Consider the following 24255-nt stretch of genomic DNA (forward strand, 5'->3'; position numbering starts at 1 on the left):
GTTGGAATAAACATTACTTAGCAACAACTAAAAACATCGGTGTTATCAGCGTTGTTCCCAGGCTGAAAGTTAAAAAACACAGCACTGCACCAGCTACTAAGCAGGAGAAAAATGACTGCTATAGCTGAACCCAGGACAGGGTGTCACAGGAGCTTCCCTGGATATTAAATGCAGCAACAATGGTCGACCAAAACAGGTTCTGCGATGGTATACCAAACATCCTCTAAATATTAACGAAGCAAACACTGACAATGCCACACAGACAATCAGTAGCTTCATATGTTTTCCTTTTCAGGCAGGCTCCAGAGTCTTCACCTGGAAAAGAAAAGCAGAATCGGTTCATTCAAAAGAACCGGAAACAAATGGTTATTAGAAAGATGGAATAATCCACCTGGTGTTGATTTTATGTTCTTTTCCATGAGCATCTTTGTCTTTCCAAGCATATTTATTGAGGTTCAGTGAGCACAAGAGGAGCAGCTCCAATGGTTGGCATTTCTACCAATACAGGCTGTCCAGGAGAAAAAAATATTTCTCCAGGAGCACTGAGAGTCTGAGACTTTGGGGTAAAAGTCGGGGGTTTCTATGCCCAAAATATTTGTCGGGAAAGGACCTATTGCAACCTTGGTGCTAATTGGGTCTTCCTCCCTGGGCAACCATAATGTTACCAAGGCCATAGATACCGATTGGGTTTCTCCCAAAGCATTTAAGACAATTAGGTTTTTAGATGAAGTCAAAATTCCACATTGCTCCACCTCACTCCATATCATAGTGGTGATCTGTGCCTCCGTGTCAATTAAAAAGGTTACTGTTTTTTTCCGTGGCCCTACAGTCACTGTAATCATTAAATCTCCTCTCAAATTTAAGGTGAGTTGTCTTATAAACATCCATCCTCCGTCCTCCCCCTTACCTTCAGGGGATGGAGGGTGTAGTTTGTGAGGAGGGTTTTCTATTGCCTCTTTTGCTCTCTGTAAATCCCCCTGGGGATATATTTGCGTAATTCCTCTCTCTTTTAACTTTGACTACACCTCCCCAAACGAGTCACTTTCTTTCCACAATTCTCCTCTTAAGGTTTCCTTTAGTAAAGTATTCTGATTTCTTTCCTCCTCTAACAACTGTTTGGTCTCTTCTAACTGCTCTCGCAGCGTTTTGACTACCATTTTCAGGGAGTCTACCACAGCATCATCTTGACCCAGTCTTTGCCTCCTATCTTCCACGGCTGCTGCCGAACTTGCTCCCAAAACTGCACAAATCATAGATTTTCCCTTTCTGGGCTTAAATTTAGCCTCCTTTTGCAATATCATTATCCTATCTACTATACTCTGCAGTTGGAACCAGTGATTTTTTGCCCATTCTCGCCCTTGGGGAGATGGGAGAGCATGATAAATTTCCAAAAAGTCATCCAGTTTATACAAATCTCTGCCCCATAGGTCAGTGCGGACAACATCACGAACATCTGTAGATGAACGGGTACTCATTGCATCAAAGAGGGGTTATTTTGTCCTGAGAGGGCTGCACTGTAAATTCACTATTCCCCCTTTCGCTCTCAGGAGGACACACCTTTACTTGTCTCTTGTTCAATACACATACACAAACATTAGAGTCTCTCAAAAAGCACCTGGGCACTTTTTGTTTCACCGAGAATCCTGTCCGTGATGCCAATTAAAATGTCGCATGCTGGTCAAAGGACGGAGCATGGTTTTACTCGTATTCTCGGGAACAGAATTAAGACTCAAAATGGAGTCAAGTGCCAAGGAACTTTATTTGCCCACCAACAAATGCCCACCAACAAATTACAGAGAGAGAGAAAGAGAGAGAGAGAAGAAGGAAAGCAAGAGGAAAGAATGAGAGACAGAGAGAGAAAGAAAAAAGAAGGAAAGTAAGAGGAAAAAATAAAAGAGTTCATAGCGATGGAGCTGTGGTGTCCCGACAGTCCGATTAGTTCCAAGTCCGGTGGGGGAGATGTTCTTCCTCCTATGCTGGTTGGTGCCGTTCTTTTATATAGTTGCAAGCACATCCTCCACCCGGTGGTGGTGCACATGCCCAGTACCATCACTAGGGGGTCTTCTCCCCCCCGCCCGCCCCGTGGTTCCGTAAGGCAAACATCCTGCACCAAGGTGTCAATTGGTGAGGGATGCAGAGACAGATATCCTTCACAAGCATCTGCTGTGGGGTGATGTTGGTTTTCCTGCCGCACCGAAGTGGAGACAGACATCCTGCTGTGGCAGTGGTATTGGCAATGTGGTTTTCCTGCTATAGTGATATTGAGCCAGACATCCTGCTGTGTTGGTGGTATCAGCAATGTTGGTCTTCCTGCCATAGCAATGTTGAGCCAGACATCCTGCTGTTTTCCCCGACACAGCCTCTTAAACCATGATGTCAGGCTCCATCGCTTGTAATAGTCTTTCAGGGCAGGAGGGACTGTGTGTAGTGTTGGGGTGTTGCCTGCTGATGGCACTGCCGAACTCGTCTGGTCACTGCTGAGCTCGTCTGGTTTCATCAAAATTCATTCTTTGTTGGGGTGATGATCGGAGGGAAGTCAGGGTCAGTTGCTGGTGACCAGAAGATATCTAGCTGGTGGGCTATAAAAGTGTTATAGAGCAGGCAACAGCATACAATTGAGTTCATTGGCTGTTTTCCACCAAAATTAAATCCCCTTGAGGTACACATTGGACTTCCCCATCTTCCCCCATTACCCACCAAGTATATCCAGGTCCCTGAGCAAAACCAACCCCACGAGTGGGTTTGCCTTTACCTGAAGCAGGAATAACCCAGACTGTCTTCCCCAGCAAATACTTTATGTGCACCACAGGATCTATATCTCCCTCTACAGTACGTAAAAGTTCTGATTGGGCTGGGCCAGCCCTGTTGGCAGATTGCCTGGTGTTGACTAACCAGGTGGCTTTTGCTAAAAGTGTATTCCACCACCCATTGATCTCAGTGTAGTTTTTAACAGCCCGTTGTACTGCTGGATTTTCCCAGAGGCTGGTGCATGGAAGGGAATGTGATACAGCCAACCAATGCCATGCTCTTTGGCCCAAGTGTCTATGAGGTTGTTCCGGAAATGAGTCCCATTGTCTGACTCAATTCTCTCTGGGGTGCCATGTTGGCTTGCTTAATTGCAGCACATGTTTCACATTGATAAATAACCTGGGCAATAGTGGGAAAAGTGAGAAAGTGGGATGGAAAACCTACCTCAGTTCTGAGGAACAGGTGCGTGAATCGAAGAGGAGAACAAGAGTGATCCTCTGAAGAAAGTTGCTGCTCCAATCTTTGGTGAGCAGCTTCCCGGATGGAGTGGAAAAGCTGATTTTACTCCAACTCCACCAACTAACAAGAAAGAAACACAAGCTTTCTTAGGTGTTGTGGGGTTCTGGGGAATGCACATCCCAAATTACAGTCTGATTGTAAGCCCTCTCTATCACGTGACCCGGAAGAAGAATGATTTCAAAAGGGGCCCTGAGCAACAACAAGCCTTTGAACAAATTAAAAGAGAAATAGTTCATGCAGTAGCCCTTGGACCAGTCCGGACCAGGCAAGATGTGTAAAATGTGCTCTATACCGCAGCCGGGGAGAATGGTCCTACCTGGAGCCTCTGGCAGAAAGCTCCAGGGGAGACTCGAGGTCGGCCCCTCAGCTTTTGGAGTCGGGGATATAAAGGATCTGAGGCCAGCTACACTCCCAATGAAAGAGAGACACTGGCAGCCTATGAAGGGGTTTGAGCTTCTTCAGAAGTGATTGGAACTGAAGCGCAGCTCCTCCTGGCACCCCGGTTGCCCGTGCTGGGCTGGATGTTCAAAGGCAGGGTCTCCTCTACACATCATGCAACTGATGCTACATGGAGTAAGTGGGCCGCACTAATTACACAACGAGCTCGAATAGGAAATCCCAGTCGTCCAGGAATCCTAGAAGTCATCATGGACTGGCCAGAGGGCAAAGATTTTGGGATGTCACTAGAAGAGGAGGTGATGCGTGCTGAAGAGGCCCCACCATATAATGAACTGTCAGAGAGTGAAAAGCAATATGCCTTGTTTACTGATGGGTCCTGCTGTATTGTGGGAAAGCATCAGAGATGGAAGGCAGCTGTGTGGAGTCCCCTGTGACAAGTGGCAGAAACTGCTGAAGGAGAGGGTGAATGGAGTCAGTTTGCAGAGGTGAAAGCCATCCAGCTGGCCTTGGGCATTGCTGAACGAGAACAAGGGCCAGTATTTTATCTCTATACTGACTCATGGATGGTGGCAAATGCCCTGTGGGGGTGGTTGCATCAATGGAAGCAGAGCAACTGGCAACGCAGAAGTAAACCCATCTGGGCTGCTGCATTGCGGCAAGATATCGCTGCCCGGGTGCAGAACCTGGTGGTGAAGGTACGCCACGTAGATGCTCATGTACCCTAGAGTCGGGCTACTGAGGAACACCGGAACATCCAGCAAGTGGATAAAGCTTCTAAGATTGAAGTGGCTCAGATGGGCTTAGATTGGCAAAATAAGGGTGAATTATTTTTAGTCTGGTGGGCCCATGACACCTCAGGCCATCAAGGCAGAGATGCAACATATAGATGGGCTCGTGATCGAGGGATGGACTTAACAATGGACAATATTGCCCAGGTTATTTATCAATGTGAAACATGTGCTGCAATTAAGCAAGCCAACATGGCACCCCAGAGAGAATTGAGTCAGACAATGGGACTCATTTCCGGAACAACCTCATAGACACTTGGGCCAAAGAGCATGGCATTGGTTGGCTGTATCACATCCCCTACCATGCACCAGCCTCTGGGAAAATCGAACGGTACAATGGGCTGTTAAACCTACCCTGAGAGCAATGGGTGGTGGGACTTTCAAACACTGGGATACACATTTACCAAAAGCCACCTGGTTGGTCAGCAGTAGGGGATCTGCCAACAGGGCTGGCCCAGCCCAATCAGAACTTTTACGTACTGTAGAGGGGGATAAAGTTCCTGTGGTGCACATAAAGAATTTGTTGGGGAAGACAGTCTGGGTTATTCCTCCTTCAGGTAAAGGCAAACCCACTCGTGGGGTTGCTTTTGCTCAGGGACCTGGATATACTTGGTGGGTAATGCGGGAAGATGGGGAAGTCCAATGTGTACCTCAAGGGGATTTGATTTTGGGGGAAAACAGCCAATGAACTCAATTGTATGCTGTTGCCTGCTCTGTGGAGATTACCAGCACGGACTCAGTGCATCTTCATGCAGCGAATCACTTTATTGGCTATTGCTCTAACTTTTATACCATTCTAGCAAAGCTATCTTTAGCTTATTGCTCTAACTCTTATGCCGAACTATTTTGTCACATTGTTTTTAGTTCCTGGTTTACAGTTTTGTTTTTTTCAACATTCTTCGTCTTTTCACAAACAGTCCCAGAATAGCCAGTTCCTTTTCTTTCTGTTCTCATGCTCCTGTCCAGCTGGGTTGCTCTGCTTAATCACACAGTGTACTTTGCTTCTTCTTTAACTCTTTCTTCTCCAGCCAAGCAGTTCCTTCTCTTTGGCAATAATGAAATAGTTTCCATCCTCTCCTACACTGCTCTATAACACTTTTATAGCCCACCAGCTAGATATCTTCTGGTCACCAGCAACTGACCCTGACTTCCCTCTGATCATCACCTCAACAACGAATGAATATTGACAAAACCAGACGAGCTCAGCAGTGACCAGACGAGTTCGGCAGTGTCATCAGCAGGCAACACCCCAACACTACACACAGTCCCTCCTGGCCTGAAAGACTGTTACAAGAGATGGAGCCTGACATCATGGACTGGATGAATTCAGCAACTTTATAGGGATTGGTTCAGCTACAGCAGTCATTTTTTCTCCTTCTTAGCGGCTGGTGAAGTGCTGTGTTTTTGACTTTCAGCCTGGGAACAACGCTGATAACACCGATGTTTTTAGTTGTTGCCAAGTAACGATTCCTCTGACCAAGGACTTTCTTTTAGTCTTATGCTCTGCCAGGGAGGAGGGCTAGTTGGGAGGAAGCAGCGACAGGACACCTGACCCAAAGTAGCCAAAGGGGTATTCCGTACCATGGCACGTCATGCCCAGTATGTAAACTGGGGGAAGTTACCCAGAAGGCCTGGATCGCTGCTCAGGTCAGGCTGGGTATCAGTCGGCGGGTGGTGAGCAATTGTATTCTCTCCGTTTGTTATTTCCCTTGTCGTTATTATTATTATTGGTGGTAGTAGTGGTTTTGTATGGCACCTTAGTTAGTGGACTGTTCTTATCTCAACCCGTGGGAGTTACATTCTTCCGATTCTCCTCCCCATCCCTCCGGGAGCAGGGGGAGGAAGAAGGGGGGGAGTGAGCTGGCGGCTTCGTGGTTCTGAGTTACCGGCTGGGCTTAAACCACGACAATACCTGACCTATAAAGGTCTTCTAGGTAGAATAAATTAGCATATCATCACTGTCTTGTGGTTTTATGTCACTGAACTTAAATTTATTTCTTTGTTTTTTTAAGTGAAAAAAAAATTAGGTGGGTAATTTTTCCATAATAAAGATAAGATTTTTCTGTACTTTTACCTCATAAATGAATAAAGTAATAACAAACTTACTGTTGAGACTGTTATTCTGTTGGACTTTTTAATTTGTTGCTTGAGTTACAGATGTGGTGGGCTCAGGCAGAGTTAAGAAATTAAACACAGATTACTCATCTCATTTCGCTTTTGGTAACCTAACAAACAATGGAAGAACTAGAGGGAAATAAAAATGGTTGTTGATTATTGTTTTCAACACAGAAAAGGCTTCAAATTATCTACAACAAGCTGAAACACCTACAGTAGTCCTTAAAACACATACTATTTTGGCAGAGGTCACCATGTTTTATGAGGCAAATAAAAGCATTAGGCAGTTCTATATTACATCTATTATGACACAAAAGGATAGCATCAAGCCAGATTTTCCCCAAGCAAATTAAAAACTCAATTTTCAAAAAGTGTTAAAAATATCAGTATCAATCATCTTACTCAGGATATGGATCAGGAACATTAAATCTTCTATACAACAGCTTTTCAGGGTGCCATTCAAACTTGTCTCTTGTGAGTTTGCCAAACATCATCTTCACAGCAGTTTCCTTATCACTGATATCATTCTGAAAAAGTCAAACGTTTCTAGCTGCTAAATAAGTAACAACTTACTGAATTGACTATGACTTTTGTAAGACATGACTTAAGAACAGGACAGAAACATAATATATTTAAGTGTAGTTTAACAAATCCCTGATTGCTATGCTGTGAGTGTTTTCAAGAGTTTGCTCAACAGAAGGGCAACAGAACATTGACATTGTATCTGCAAAAGAGTTGTAAAGAAAAAGAATTTTGGAAGTCAGGGACAAGGCAGCAACTGCAACTCCAATGTACTAAACCGCCGTGAACAGCATATATCTCTTGGTCTCGAGGAACTTTGACTTTGTCAATATCATCTTCATGTTTGGCTTGGGTAAATCTGGATGACAGTGCTGAATTGGAGGATTTGTAGAACATTGCTGCACAGAAGAACTCCTCGATCTCTTCCTCGCTCCCATTCTGTCATACTCGGGTCTAAATGCTGCTCCGATGTATCTACTAGAAGATAAGGAGGGAAATGCTTAGCAGAGATTACAGCTTACTTAGGTCTGACAGTTTTTAAACGAAAAATAAGATAGTAAGCAACCATCTTCTTTGCAAGTATTTAATGAGTATTTAGTTTAAGAATAGCATTCATCTCAACTGTGTTATCCTTGATGAGTGGAGGTAGTTTTTTAAGATAGCAAGAATGACAGCATTTACCAACTGCAAGGTAGATATTTTAAATAATTTTACTTGTAATGCTGACTACTTACTCATTGCCCTCTAAGGAATGTTTAAAATACCTAATGTATTTAATAGGCATTTAAAACAAAAAGTGTAATCAGTGTAATCCAAAGCTTTATCAAATAACTAAAACACAGAACAAAAAAGTTAACTAGTGAGTAAGCCTGGCCAGGCTTTGGTAACTTCAAGGGGCTTTCTGGTATGTAAAGTGCCCACTGATAAAACACAGAATTTGGACACAGATTTTTGTAAACAATACAGACCCTGTTTAAAGCAATGAGTTCACATTTGCTGCCAGAAGGAATAGGAAATAACACCAGCCAAGCAGACTCTTACAAAGAGAATCTTAATCATTCAACTTATTTAAGCATTTCCACATTTTCATCATTATGACTGTAGGCACCTCCTTAGTCATAAGAGGATACTCAACTTTACACAGGGGAAACCCCAGTCCTGAATGGGGGAACTACGGGTTCAAAGATCAAGTAGTCCATCCCAATGTGGTAACCATTAGAGGCTACTGACCAGGAAGTCTTTTTTTCATACAGTAAAAAGGATTATTTTAAAAAATCCTACAATAACAAAACCAGGTTTTCTACCTAACACTATACCCTTTCCTCTGCAAATCTTTGATGGTGCCCTTTTTCTTCTTGTCCAATAGCCCCTTTGTACTTTAAAATTTAAAAACAAACCAACCCTTACTTTAAGACAATTAGATTCACCTGCTGTGGCTGTGCTCCCTAGATCAGATTTCGGCTTTTTATGCTTTACATAAAAATCACAGTACTGGGGAACTCACCACAAGGCATCAAAAGTACCTGGCTTAACATAAGATACACCACAGTATCATTTAATAGCAAAATCTAAACAAAACGGAAGAAGAGTGAAACAGCATGAGGAGAGCAGATGAAGGGGTTGAGGTTTTTGGGGTCTGAGTAAGAGCTCTGAATGCATGCTCTGATTTTACAGCCACAAATTTTTCTGAGAAAACATAAGTGGGACAGTGGCAGTTTGAGTATCTAAAGGACATGGAATACAAGCTTTGACAAGTGTGAACTACTTCATTCACTTCAGGGTCCTTATCTCCTCTGGAAGTACAGGGTATGGGTTTTCTTTTGATTTTTCCTGTCATTCTACTGTGACCAAATAATCTTTCTGCCTATAAAGGATCTGTTAGTTTTACTCCTCAAAGCAAAACAAACTAAATGAAAATGCTTGTTCCATGCATAGTTCATGGTACCGACCAAAACTGAAGTCTACTTTGGCAAATGGAAAAAGGGAAACCCAGCCAATTAAGTAGAACTTCACCTCTGCTATGGCATCAAAATGTGAAATGTCATGCCTAAAATCAAGTCTTGCTGACACTTAAATTACTGAGCAGTTTTCCTGAAGTCAACATGATTAAGTATCAGTAAAAGTTTCTTTTAATATTGGCCCTAAAAAGAAATAGAGGGAGAAATGTTGTGGAATTCAGGAAGAGAACTCATAGCGAACATAAAACGCATCAGGACAAAAAAGGGAAAGAGAGAAAAGTAAAAAATCATTCGAGAATTTTTTTCAGAGAAAAAATAAAGTTTTGGGATTAATCTCTTCAGTTATCTTTTTCTCATTGTTTAAGACTTTTCACAAAACTTTCGTATCGTTTTTTGTTTTCTGGATTTTTTGCAAATGGTTCGAAGTCAGTAGAACCAGTATTTGCTAACTGCAGCCCCAACAAGTTTTGCCATTCGTGAGAAGCATCATCTGGGGAGGCTGTCTGGAATCTGTTATTTCTGGGCTGCTGAGGCATTATTTTTGCTTTCATTTGTTGTTTGGATGCTTGTTTCACTTCTTTGAGCTTTTCTCTATCTTTCTCAGACAGATATTCCAAAAAAGAAGGAGCCAAGCCTAAAACCAAAAAAAAAAAAAAAAAAAAAGCAGTAAGAGATAAGAAATGAAAAATGACTACAACTATTTCTGCCACTTTAGTGGAGGAAAAAAGCCTACCACTATGAGTAAACATTCAGAGAAAATGCTCTTAAGCAGCGATGAACAGTGTAATGGCAGAGATGACAGATAAAAAACTGGCCACTAGTGCATCTTTTACACTATTTACCACATACTTAAGTATTTGTAAACTTCACTATTGTAGATACAAATACAAACCACATTTACAAATTACTTTTCTAGTGAATTTGAATGTACTTCAGTGAAACCTCATTTTACAGGGGGAAAAGAAAAAAACAACTCAAAACCTCACCTCACAGCCCACTATATTCTGAATTCATAAGGCCACAAAAAAAGAAAAAAAAACAACACAGCAAAACATAATCCCATACATTTTTCCTCTTTAAAAGACTGAAGTAAATAAAAATATAGGCAGATATGTCAACAAGCTGTTGAGATGAAACTGAACAATGATGAGGTATTCTAACAACTAAGCCAACTAGATCTAGTATGTTTATATTAGAAAATAGCATTCAGACTAGACCAAATTTTTACTGTTACATAGACAAACAGGGGGCCTGAAACCCAAGCGAAGGTGTGGTCACATATATCAATACCTTTTAGACCAGTCTCTCCTAGTCATTACCTCCTCTGGGAGGCATTCAGAGCATGCCTGCTTTGCTGTCTCGTATCGCTCTCAAGTTTTCCAGTTGACTCCTCTAATGCCTTCCATAAACGGCAGCTTTCATTCCCAGCTGCTACCACAGGTTGAAAGTAATAGACTGGTCCATAATTTCATGGCAGGGCAGGTGGTGGATATATCTTGGCGGGGAGATGTGGCGTATTATGGCATGGACTCAGATCAGTGGGAATGCTGAGACTGAGACAAACTTTATTTCGGGCAAGCCCTATTTATACACACTTTCTCCGCCAAGAACTTCCCCCGGGGTTTCTCCACCCAGAAATTCCCGCAGGGTTTTTCCAAGGGACTTTCCGCAGGGACTTTCCACAGCATGTTAAGAGGATGATAAGAGGGCTGGAGCACCTCCCGTATGAAGACAGGCTGAGAGAGTTGGGGCTGTTCAGCCTGGAGAAGAGAAGGCTGCGTGGAGACCTCATAGCAGCCTTCCAGTATCTGAAGGGGGCCTACAAGGATGCTGGGGAGGGACTCTTCCTTAGGGACTGTAGTGGTAGGACAAGGGGTAATGGGTTCAAACTTAAACAGGGGAAGTTCAGATTAGATATAAGGAAGAAGTTCTTTACTGTGAGGGTGGTGAGGCACTGGAATGGGTTGCCCAGGGAAGTTGTGGATGCTCCATCCCTGGTGGTGTTCAAGGCCAGGTTGGACAGAGCCTTGAACCACATGGTTTAGGGCAAGGTGTCCCTGCCCATGGCAGGGGGGTTGGAACTAGATGATCTTAAGGTCCTTTCCAACCTTTACTATTCTATGATTCTATGATTCTATGATTCTATGTTGCTTATCTGGGCCCGAGGCTATCACGCGCTGTCCATGTGCCACCGCGTCAGCTTCATGAGCAGTCCATGCACTCCACTGATTCATCCAGGTATTCATGACTCAGCCTTATGGCCTAGCCTGGCCTACTGAGCCCAGGGCTTGTTCTGTAACAAGGTCTCGCTGCTTCTGTTCAGTGGACTGCTCAAGCTTGTCGTGCTGATGCCATCTCTCCCCACATCTCCCCTTCTTTGTTTTGCACATTCACTGCCATCACCTGTTTAAGAGCTCGATCAATAAGAGATTGTATAAATTTGATTACACAGGGGATACATATTAACAAGCTAAGAAATATTAATAAGTGCTCCTAGTAAAATTAGTTTTTTGGTCCACGACTCTAATCCAGCAAACAAACCTGAAAAAGGGTTCCAATCATCCTCAACCTGAAGTTTTTCCAAAAGTTGTTTAAGAAGTTGTATACTTTGACAAACCAATTCAGAATGATCTGAAAGGTTGTCGTGGTTTGAGCCCAGCCGGTAACTCAGAACCACACAGCCGCTCGCTCACTCCCCCCCACCCCTTCTTCCTCCCCCTGCTCCCGGAGGGATGGGGAGAAGAATGGGAAGAATGTAACTCCCACGGGTTGAGATAAGAGCACTCCCGCAACTAAGGTATAATACAAAACCACTACTGCTACCACCAATAATAATAATGATAAGGGAAATAACAAGGGGAGAGGATATAATTGCTCACCACCCGCCGACCGATACCCAGCCTGACCCGAGCAGTGATCAGGGCCTTCCGGGTAACTCCCCCCGGTTTATATACAGGGCAGGACGTGCTGTGGTATGGAATACCCCTTTGGCTAGTTTGGGTCAGGTGTCCTGTCTCTGCTTCCTCCCGGCTTCCCCTCCTCCCTGGCAAAGCATGAGACTGAGAAAGTCCTTGGTTGGAATAAACATTACTTAGCAACTACTAAAAACATCAGTGTTATCAGCGTTGTTCCCAGGCTGAAAGTTAAAAAACACAGCACTGCACCAGCTACTAAGAAGGAGAAAAATGACTGCTATAGCTGAACCCAGGACAGTATCCACCCCTTATTCCATACCATTCACGTCATGCTCAGATCCCACATCTCTCAGCACACCATCACCCCTGTCCCATATATACACATATATATATACACCCACACCCACACACAGAGAAAGATATCATTCCCTAGTCCATGGACCAATCCCTGTAAAATTGCTGAACTCATCCAGTCCATGATGTCAGGCTCCATCTCTTGTAATAGTCTTTCAGGGCAGGAGGGACGGTATGTAGTGTTGGGCTGTTGCCTGCTGATGATACCGCCAAACTCGTCTGGTCACTGCTGAGCTCATCTGGTTTCCTCAAAATTCATTCTTTGTTGAGGTGATGATCGGAGGGAAGTCAGGGTCAGTTGCTGGCGACCTGAAGATATCTAGCTGGTGGGCTATAAAAGTGTTATAGAGCAGGCAACAGCATACAATTGAGTTCATTGGCTGTTTTCCTCCAAAATCAAATCCCCTTGAGGTACACATCGGAATTCCCCATCTTCCCGCATTACCCACCAAGTATATCCAGGTCCCTGAGCAAAAGCAACCCCACGAGTGGGTTTGCCTTTACCTGAAGCAGGAATAACCCAGACTGTCTTCCCCAACAAATTCTTTATGTGCACCACAGGAACTTTATCCCCCTCTACAGTATGTAAAAGTTCTGATTGGGCTGGGCCAGCCCTGTTGGCAGATCCCCTACTGCTGACCAACCAGGTGGCTTTTGGTAAATGTGTATCCCAGTGTTTGAAAGTCCCACCACCCATTGCTCTCAGGGTAGTTTTTAACAGCCCATTGTACCGTTCGATTTTCCCAGAGGCTGGTGCATGGTAGGGGATGTGATATACCCACTCAATGCCATGCTCTTTGGCCCAAGTGTCTATGAGGTTGTTCCGGAAATGAGTCCCATTGTCTGACTCAATTCTCTCTGGGGTGCCGTGTCGCCACAAGACTTGTTTCTCAAGGCCCAGGAGAGTGTTCCGGGCAGCGGCATGGGACACAGCGTATGTTTCCAGCCAGCCGGTGGTTGCTTCCACCATGGTAAGCACATAGCGCTTGCCCTGGTGGGTTGGTGGGAGTGTGATATAGTCAATCTGCCAGGCCTCCCCATACTTGTACTTCAGCCATCGTCCTCCATACCAGAGAGGCTTTAACCGCTTGGCTTGCTTAATTGCAGCACATGTTTCACATTCGTGAATAACCTGGGCAATAGTGTCCATCGTTAAGTCCACCCCTCGATCACGAGCCCATCTATATGTCGCATCTCTGCCTTGATGGCCTGAGGTGTCATGGGCCCACCGGGCTAAAAATAATTCACCCTTATGTTGCCAATCCAAGTCCATTTGAGCCACTTTAATCTTAGCAGCTTTATCCACTTGCTGGTTATTCTGGTGTTCCTCAGTGGCCCGACCCTTGGGTACATGAGCATCTACGTGGCGTACCTTCACCACCAGGTTCTGCACCCGAGCAGCGATATCTTGCCACAATGCAGCAGCCCAGATGGGTTTACTTCTGCGTTGCCAGTTGCTCTGCTTCCATTGCTGCAACCACCCCCACAGGGCATTTGCCACCATCCATGAGTCAGTCTAGAGATAAAGCACTGGCCATTTTTCCCATTCAGCCATGTCCAAGGCCAGCTGGATGGCTTTCACCTCTGCAAACTGACTCGATTCACCCTCTCCTTCAGCAGTTTCTGCAACTTGTCACAGGGGACTCCACACAGCTGCCTTCCATCTCCAATGCTTTCCCACAATAGGGCAGGACCCATCAGTAAACAAGGCATATTGCTTTTCACTCTCTGACAGTTCATTATATGGTGGGGCCTCTTCAGCATGCATCACCTCCTCTTCTGGTGACATCCCAAAATCTTTGCCCTCTGGCCAGTCCATGATGACTTCTAGGTTTCCTGGATGACTGGGATTTCCTATTCGAGCTCGTTGTGTAATTAGTGCGGCCCACTTACTCCATGTAGCATCAGTTGCATGATGTGTAGAGGAGACCCTGCCTTTGAACATCCAGCCCAGCACGGGCAACCGGGGTGCCAGGAGGAGCTGCGCTTCAGTTCCAGTCACTTCTGAGGCAGCTCGAACCCCTTCATAGGCTGCCAGTATCTCTTTTTCAGTGGGAGTGTAGCTGGCCTCGGATCCTTTATATCCCCGACTCCAAAAGCCAAGGGGTCGACCTCGAGTCTCCCCTGGAGCTTTCTGCCAGAGGCTCCAGGTAGGACCATTCTCCCCAGCTGCGGTATAGAGCACATTTTTCACATCTGGCCCGGCCCGGACTGGTCCAAGGGCTACTGCATGAACTATTTCTCGTTTAATTTGTTCAAAGGCTTGTTGTTGCTCAGGGCCCCATTTGAAATCATTCTTCTTCCGGGTCACGTGGTAGAGAGGGCTTACAATCAGACTGTAATTTGGGATGTGCATTCTCCAGAACCCCACAACACCTAAGAAAGCTTGTGTTTCTTTCTTGTTAGTTGGTGGAGACATTGCTGTTATCTTGTTGATCACGTCTGTGGGGATCTGGCGACGTCCATCTTGCCATTTTATTCCCAAAAATTGAATCTCCTGTGCAGGTCCCTTGACCTTATTCCGTTTTATGGCAAAACCGGCCTTCAGCAGGATTTGGATTATTTTCCTCCCTTTCTCAAAAACTTCTTCCGCTGTATCACCCCACACGATGATGTCATCAATGTATTGCAGGTGTTCTGGAGCTTGCCCCTGTTCCAGTGCAGTCTGGATCAATCCATGGCAGATGGTAGGGCTGTGTTTCCACCCCTGGGGCAGTCGGTTCCAAGTGTACTGGACGCCCCTCCAAGTGAAAGCAAACTGTGGCCTGCATTCTGCTGCCAAAGGGATTGAGAAAAATGCATTGGCAATGTCAGTTGTGGCATACCACTTGGCTGCCTTTGACTCCAGTTCATATTGAAGTTCTAACATGTCCGGTACGGCAGCACTCAATGGTGGTGTGACTTCGTTCAGGCCACGATAGTCTACTGTTAATCTCCACTCTCCATTAGACTTTTGCAGTGGCCATATGGGGCTATTAAAGGGTGAGCGGGTCCTGCTGATCACTCCTTGGCTCTCCAGTCTGTGGATCAGCTTATGGATGGGAATCAAGGAGTCTCCGTTGGTGCGATATTGCCGCCGGTGCACTGTTGTGGTCGCAATTGGCACTTGTTGTTCTTCGACCTTCAGCAACCCCACAACAGAAGGATCCTCTGAGAGACCGGGTAAGGTGGACAGCTGCTTAATTTCCTCTGTCTCCAAGGCAGCGATACCAAAAGCCCATCTATACCCTTTTTGGGTCTTTGAAATACCCTCTCCTGAGATAGTCTATGCCAAGGATGCATGGAGCCCCTGGACCAGTTACAATGGGGTGCTTTTGCCACTTCCTCCCAGTCAGGCTGATTTCAGCTTCCAGCATAGTTAACGCTTGGGATCCTCCTGTCACTCCAGAAATAGAAATGGGTTTCACCCCTTGATACCTTGATGGCATCAGGGTACACTGTGCACCGGTATCTACTAGAGCCTTATACTTCTGTGGGACTGATGTGCCAGGCCATCTGATCCACACAGTCCAGTAAACCCGATTATCCCTCTCCTCCACCTGGCTGGAGGCAGGGCCCCTCTAATAGTGATCACAAAATTCTCCACTTCTGTCTTGTAGAAAGGGATTAGTATTCCTTATCACAGGAGCTGGAGTAAAATCAGCTCTTTCACTCCATCTGGGAAACTGCTCGCCAGAGACTGGAGCAGCAGCTTTCCTGGGAGGATCATCCTTGACCATTGTTCTCCTCTTCAGTTCACGCACCCGTTGCTCCAGAGCTGAAGTAGGTTTTCCATCCCACTTTCTCATGTCTTCTCCGTGATCCCGCAGGTAAAACCATAGGGTGGCCCGTGGCGTGTACCTCCTATATTTTCTTTCTCGAGCAGTAGGGCGCCTTCTGTTGATAGCTGAGACATGGGTTGGTACGCGTGGAGAGCTGGATAGATCGGATAAATCGTCTCTCAATTGTTTGAACTCCTGGGACAGTTTTTCCACAGCTGAAATGATGGAAGGGGTGAGATTGTCTTCGAACTCTCGGAGTTGACGAATCAGGCAATCCACTGTTGGTGATATTCCGTCATTCCAGGTCATTGATGCCAATGTGTGGGCATATGATGATGGCGCACTCCGTGTAAGTTTCCGCCACATGGGTCGTGTACATTCGACTTCATCTGGATCTACGGATGTGTTCCTGGCATCCGGCCTACGATAGATCATCTCTAGAATGGCTGATTCCCTCAGGGACTGGATGCCTTTCTCTATCGTGGTCCAGTTGGCTGAGCGATTCGTAATATCGTCTTTGTAGGGAAACCTTTCCTTCACAGCTGCCAGGAGCCGCCTCCAAAGACTGAGGGCTCGCTTCTCTCTTGCAATCGCTTTGTCAATTCCTCCTTCCTTAGCAAGTGATCCCAGCTGCTTGGCTTCCCTACCTTCTAGTTCGTGACCGTCGGCCCCATTGTCCCAGCACCGGAGCAACCAGGTGACAATGTGCTCCCCTGGAAGACGGGTGAAATCTTTTCGCATATTCCGCAGTTCGGTTGAGGTCCGGGGTCGAGAAGTGACCTCTTCTTCTTCTTCCTCTTCCTCTGACCCATGTAGTAGTAACTCTTGTTCAGGTGCTGTTGCATGTAGTAATGGCATTGGGTCTTCATCTTTCTTCACTTCGCGGGTTGCTCTTTGTGCCTCTCGTCTGCTTTTGCTTACAGGGGCAACAGACATTGTCACAAACTGGCCATTTGGTTTAGCTGCAGTGTTTGTCACTGTGGTTGGAGTGGCTGCAGTGTCTGCCACTAGGATTGGAGTGGTTGCAATGTCTATTGCTGGGGTTGGTGCAGCTGTTGTGCTTGGGAGTTGAGTAACAGCAACAGCTGCATTGTCTGTTGCTGTCGGGGTTTGAGTAGCTACTGTGCTTGTCACTGGGGTTGGTGTAGCTGCGGTGCTTGGAGTAGCTATATTGTCTGTTGCTGTCGGGGTTTGAGTAGCTACTGTGCTTGTCACTGGGGTTGGTGTGGCTGCGGTGCTTGGAGTAGCCACATTGTTGCTGTCGGGGTTTGAGTAGCTACTGTGCTTGTCACTGGGGTTGGTGTAACTGCTGTATTTGAAGTTGGAGTAGTTGCGTTGTCTGTTGTGGTCAGGGTTTGAGTAGCTGTTGTGCTTGTCACTGAGGTTGATGTAGCTGCTGTACTTGGAGTAGCTGTGTTGTCTGTTGTGGTCAGGGTCTGAGTAGCTGCTGTGCTTGTAGTTGGCATAGCTGCGTTGTCTGTTGCTTTGCCATCAGATCCAGAGACTTTTTTTTCCATTGAAGGTGCTGGATAGTGTTGAGCAGGGCTCTGTAGGCATAGACCAAGCCCCAGCACATTGCCAAGATTTGTCCCTCTCTGGTATAACCAGGACGACAGCACACCTCGTTTAAGTGTTTTACTAGTTTTTCCGGATGTTGCACTTGTTCAGTGGTGAAGTTCCAAAGCACTGGAGGGGCCCACTGGCCTAGATACTTGCCCATACTATCCCACACACCCTGCCACTCATAACTGTCCAGCCTCAGGGAAAATCTCCTGGTGGTCCTCCTATATTGTCGTCTAATCCTAGACCAGATTCGAACCTGATACTGCTGAATTTTTGAGATTAAACGAAATAGGATGTTCCTACGACGGGATAGCCGTGGGTAAAACACACTCCGTATGTTTGCCAACATGCTGATCCCCAGCACAATCAGCAGGCAGGTTTCAAGGGTACTCAAAGGCCATCTAAAACCTTCAGAACTCTCAACTGCTGTTGCAAATAGGCTGGTGGGGGAACGGGGGGTGAAAGAGAATGCTTCCTTCGTAAGTTTACCCCCCGAGGAGAAAAAAAAGATATGCAATTGCTAAAATATTTCATTATATACCTCCCAATGTATAGTGGTGATGGCCACGCTGGAAGCACAAACCAGACCAGTTTCATGATCAATGAGTCTATTGTATTACAAGTCATTACCATGAAGTACAGTGAAACAAGAACCTTAGCCCAGGCCCCCCAGCTGATAAACACTAAAACAGCAAATAGTGGCTGTAAGTAAGGTACAACATGCTGAAACTCTGAGATCAAGCGCAACAAGTCTGAGAGCCAAATAATCACCATTGTGACGAGTAGTCACAATGAATGCTTATCACAAATATGATTAAACACACTCTGGTCAGATCTGTCGTTATCTCAACCTTTCGTGCCCCACGTTGGGTGCCAAAAAGAACTGTCGTGGTTTGAGCCCAGCCGGTAACTCAGAACCACACAGCCGCTCGCTCACTCCCCCCCCCCCTTCTTCCTCCCCCTGCTCCCGGAGGGATGGGGAGGAGAATGGGAAGAATGTAACTCCCACGGGTTGAGATAAGAGCCGTCCGGCAACTAAGGTATAATACAAAACCACTACTGCTACCACCAGTGATAATAACGATTAGTGAAATAACAAGGGGAGAGGATACAATTGCTCACCACCCGCCGACCGATACCCAGCCTGACCCGAGCAGTGATCAGGGCCTTCCGGGTAACTCCCCCCGGTTTATATACTGGGCATGACGTGCTGTGGTATGGAATACCCCTTTGGCCAGTTTGGGTCAGGTGTCCTGTCTCTGCTTCCTCCCGGCTTCCCCTCCTCCCTGGCAAAGCATGAGACTGAGAAAGTCCTTGGTTGGAATAAACATTACTTAGCAACAACTAAAAACATCAGTGTTATCAGTGTTGTTCCCAGGCTGAGAGTTAAAAAACACAGCACTGCACCAGCTACTAAGAAGGAGAAAAATGACTGCTATAGCTGAACCCAGGACAAAGGTTCATACAACACATGCCGTCAAAATCCCCACATCCATGACCATGAGCAAGGAGGAGGAAATCTATGGCCGCCCGATTTTGCAGGGTTGCATGTCTTATGGAGTCTACATCAAGGAGGAGACCGGAAAGGGTGCTAGATGTAGCATTTGTTTGTTTTTCTAGCCAACAACCTAATTTATTTAAAGTTGCCAGAGCTTGTGCAGCAGCTACCCCTGGGGTAAGAAAAGATGCTGTAACTATACTGGTGGGGTTCCAAAATGTGACATCATCAGAACAGTCAGAATTAAAAGCATGAGTGGTTCTTTTTAATCTGTGGAGATGATGGGCTCTAGTATGATTCAATATCATAAGGATATTTGGAGACAATATTGTCAGTCTTCCCAGGCTACAGGGGCCTCCTTGTATACGTGAGGGGATGCCAGGCCATGCCCGATCTCCACAGATTAAAAAGACACCTTGAGGGAGTGATATTGGTGCGTTAGAAGAGCAAGATATATTAGGGGATGTATAGTTACACCAGACAGACTTGTTGTGATAGACAGATAAAGACGAATTAACATTTTGAACTAACAATTGGTCTCGCCCTGTATAATTAAAATACAAACACATATCTACTTTCACAGACCCTAACAAATCAAGTTCTTGAGGTTCTAAAAAGGTTTGTGGCCGATGCACCATCCACCCATCCCAGGTGTCCACGGGTTTTCCATCTCCCATGGGTGTATTGCTGAGACGTGTCCAATTGCCCAATGGCAATCCCACCAGACATGTGCTAAACGGGTTCATAAGCATTGCAACAGACAGACACTGAGTGTCCTATCGGATTGCATTAGCCAATGTCACCCAGATGCTTTCTTTTGGCTGGTTGAGGATCCATGGCATGGTCAGTCCTTCTGCGACGAGGAGGCAGAGGACAAGGCTGGACAGACCCATTGTGCAGGAACCCAACAAGGTCCTTTATCTGTGGAAACACAAGCATAGCCTCGTCCCCAGGTTATTAAGGGGAATAGGCCTTCCCATTCATGAGTTTCAAGATCACGAATTTTAACATAGGCTTTTCCTGCTTTGACATCCCGAGAGCCACCAAAATGGCGTTCTATGGGAGACATATAGTTTTCAATGTGGTTCAAAAAATTAAGAACATAAAGAGCCTTTTGTATTCATTCATAGGGTGTGTATTCCCCACTCCCCCTTTTTTGTTTTGTTAGCATAGTCTTGAGGGAGCCATGCACAAGCTCAACGATTGCTTGGCCCGTGGGACAGTGTGGGATACCTGTAATATGTTTGACACCCCATTGTTGGAAAATTGCTAAGGTAGTTTTGGCTGTATATCCAGGTCCATTGTCAGTTTTTACTTGAGCAGGGACCCCTAGAGTGGCAAATGCTGCCAAAAAGTGGCGTTTGACATCTCGTGCCTTTTTGCCAACATGGGCTGATGCAAAAATGCAGGCAGAGTATGTATCGATTGATACATGTACATATTTTAATCGTCCAAACTCAGGGACATGTGTTACATCCGTTTGTCATAACTCCAAGGGGCCCAAGCCACGAGGTTTAATGCCCATATGTGATATGGGAGAAGAAAACTGGCAATCAGGGCATGTTTGGATGATTTGTCGGGCTTGCTCATGAGTGAGGCGAAAAGTTCGCCTTAAAGCCTTCACACTTTGATGAAAAAACTCATGAGAAATCAGAGCTTGTTGAAATAAATCTGGGACATGCACTGCTCCCATTAGTGCATCAGCAACCTTGTTCCCCTCTGTAATTGGTCCTGGTAGGCTTGTGTGTGACTGGACATGTACTACAAAATAATGAGCATTGCGATGATTCAACAAATATTGCAGTTCTTTGAGCAATGCAAAAAGGTGGGGGTTGGTCACCTCCTTTAAATATGACCCTTCAAGGCACATAACGATGCCAGCAACATAAGCTGAGTCAGTGACTATATTGAGTGCTTGTTTAAAAAGCTGAAAACAGCACACAACTGCTGCTAGTTCAACAATTTGGGGAGAACCTGAGACTGTTTTGACGTTTTTCTGCCGTTGGCCACGAACATGTCTCCATACAATGACTGATTTCCCTGTTTTCCCCTACCCATCTGTGAATAAGGTCAATGCTCCAGATATAGGTGTGGGACTCAACCATAAATCTGGTACTAAACCTATATGGCCTAAAGACGTGAAAAGTTGATGTTGAGGGAAATGAATGTCGAGCGTCCCTGGATAATCAGCCAGGGAAAGCTGGAAAGACTGGCTAGTTTGCAAGAGCCAATCCACTTGCTGCTGTGTCATAGGTAAATAGATACATTGTGGTTCATGACCTGTCATGGCCATCAGACGGGATCGGCCCCGTTCAATGACCATTGCCAAAAGTTCCTGTCTTGTTGTTATGGTCTTTGTGAATTGGTGAGGTAAAAAATCCACTCTAAGGTAATTAATGGGTCTCAATCTGTCGAGGACCACTGCCCTAAAAGGCCAAAGGGTTGAAATGTTGAAAATAAAACATAAAGGTAAATAGGCAGTTTGTCCTTTATGCGCTGAGCTTGTCGTTTCATGATTGCTGTAGAGATTCTTTCAAGGGTGAGTTTCGCTGATGGAGTGAGTTGCCTGGATGACGTCAAATCCGGATCGCCCTTCAACAGACAGAACAACGGAAGTAGTTCTTCTGTCGTGATGCCTAACAGTGAGCGAAGTCAATTGATTACACCTAATAATTATTGGAGGTTGTTAAGGGTGTTTATATGAGGTGCAAGCTTGACTTTCTGAGGCACAATAGTTTGATCTTGAATTTTCCATCCAAGATATTGCCAAGGTGCAAGTCTCTGAACTTTTTCTTGTGATGGAAGGGGTGAGATTGTCTTCGAACTCTCGGAGTTGACGAATCAGGCAATCCACTGTTGGTGATATTCCATCATTCCAGGTCATTGATGCCAATGTGTGGGCATATGATGATGGCGCACTCCGTGTAAGTTTCCGCCACATGGGTCATGTACATTCGACTTCATCTGGATCTACGGATGTGTTCCTGGCATCCGGCCTACGATAGATCATCTCTAGAATGGCTGACTCCCTCAGAGACTGGATGCCTTTCTCTATCGTGGTCCAGTTGGCTGAGCGACTCGTAATATCGTCTTTGTAGGGAAACCTTTCCTTCACAGCTGCCAGGAGCTGCCTCCAAAGACTGAGGGCTCGCTTCTCTCTTGCAATCGCTTTGTCAATTCCTCCTTCCCTAGCAAGTGATCCCGGCTGCTTGGCTTCCTTACCTTCTAGTTAGTGACTGTCGGCCCCATTGTCCCAGCACCGGAGCAACCAGGTGACAATGTGCTCCCCTGGAAGACGGGTGAAATCTTTTCGCATATTCCGCAGTTCGGTTGAGGTCCGGGGTCGAGAAGTCACCTCTTCTTCTTCTTCCTCTTCCTCTGATCCACGTAGTACTAACTCTTGTTCATATGCTGTCCCCTGTAGTAAGTGCATTGGGTCTTCATCTTTCTTCGCTTTGCGGGTTGCTCTTTGTGCCTCTCGTCTGCTTTTGCTTACAGGGGCAACAGACATTGTCACAAACTGGCCATTTGGTTTAGCTGCAGTGTCTGTCACTGTGGTTGGAGTGGCTGCAGTGTCTGCCACTAGGATTGGAGTGGTTGCAATGTCTATTGCTGGGGTTGGTGCAGCTGTTGTGCTTGGGAGTTGAGTAACACCAACAGCTGCATTGTCTATTGCTGTCAGGGTTTGAGTAGCTACTGTGCTTGTCACTGGGGTTGGTGTGGCTGCGGTGCTTGGAGTAGCCGCATTGTCTGTTGCTGTCGGGGTTTGAGTAGCTACTGTGCTTGTCACTGGGGTTGGTGTGGCTGCGGTGCTTGGAGTAGCCACATTGTCTGTTGCTGTCAGGGTTTGAGTAGCTACTGTGCTTGTCACTGGGGTTGGTGTGGCTACTATATTTGAAGTTGGAGTAGTTGCGTTGTCTGTTGTGGTCAGGGTTTGAGTAGCTACTGTGCTTGTCACTGGGGTTGGTGTGGCTACTGTATTTGAAGTTGGAGTAGCTGTGTTGTCTGTTGTGGTCAGGGTCTGAGTAGCTGCTGTGCTTGTAGTTGGCATAGCTGCGTTGTCTGTTGCTTTGCCATCAGATCCAGAGACATTGTTTTCCCTTTGAAGGTGCTGGATAGTGTTGAGCAGGGCTCTGTAGGCATAGGCCAAGCCCCAGCACGTTGCCAAGATTTGTCCCTCTCTGGTATAACCAGGACGACAGCACACCTCGTTTAAGTGTTTTACTAGGTTTTCCGGATGTTGCACTTGTTCAGTGGTGAAGTTCCAAAGCACTGGAGGGGCCCACTGGCCTAGGTACTTGCCCATACTATCCCACACACCCTGCCACTCATGACTGTCCAGCCTCAGGGAAAATCTCTTGGTGGTCCTCCTATATCGTCGTCTAACCCTAGACCAGACTCGAACCTGATACTGCTTAACTTTCGAGATTAAACAAATTAGGATGTTCCCAGGACGGGATGGCCGTGGGTAAAACACACTCCGTATGTTTGCCAACATGCTGATCCCCAGCACAATCAGCAGGCAGGTTTCAAGGGTATTCAAAGGCCATCTGAAACCTTCAGAACTCTCAACTGCTGTTGCAAATAGGCTGGTGGGGGAACGGGGGGTGAAAGGGAATGCCTCCTTCGTAAGTTGACCCCCCGAGGAGAAAAAAAAAGATATGCAATTGCTAAAATATTTCATTATATACCTCCCAATGTATAGAGGTGATGGCCACGCTGGAAGCACAAACCAGACCAGTTTCATGATCAATGAGTCTATTGTATTACAAGTCATTACCATGAAGTACAGTGAAACAAGAACCTTAGCCCAGGCCCCCCAGCCGATAAACACTAAAACAGCAAATAGTGGCTGTAAGTAAGGTACAACATGCTGAAACTCTGAGATCAAGCGCAACAAGTCTGAGAGCCAAATAATCACCATTGTGACGAGTAGTCACAATGAATGCTTATCACAAATATGATTAAACACACTCTGGTCAGATCTGTCGTTATCTCAACCCTTCGTGCCCCACATTGGGCACCAAAAAGAACTGTCATGGTTTGAGCCCAGCCAGTAACTCAGAACCACACAGCCGCTCGCTCACTCCCCCCCTTCCTCCCCCCACTCCCGGA

General features: G+C 45.8%; 1 pseudogene; it reads right to left on the reverse strand.

Moving 5' to 3' along the window:
* Window positions 1–291: 291 nt before the first annotated feature.
* LOC115619234 lies at window positions 292–10737 on the reverse strand (annotated as a pseudogene).
* Window positions 10738–24255: the final 13518 nt, after the last annotated feature.

The sequence above is a fragment of the Strigops habroptila genome, chromosome W, assembly GCF_004027225.2.
Source record: "Strigops habroptila isolate Jane chromosome W, bStrHab1.2.pri, whole genome shotgun sequence".
NCBI classification, from domain to species: Eukaryota; Metazoa; Chordata; class Aves; order Psittaciformes; family Psittacidae; genus Strigops; species Strigops habroptila.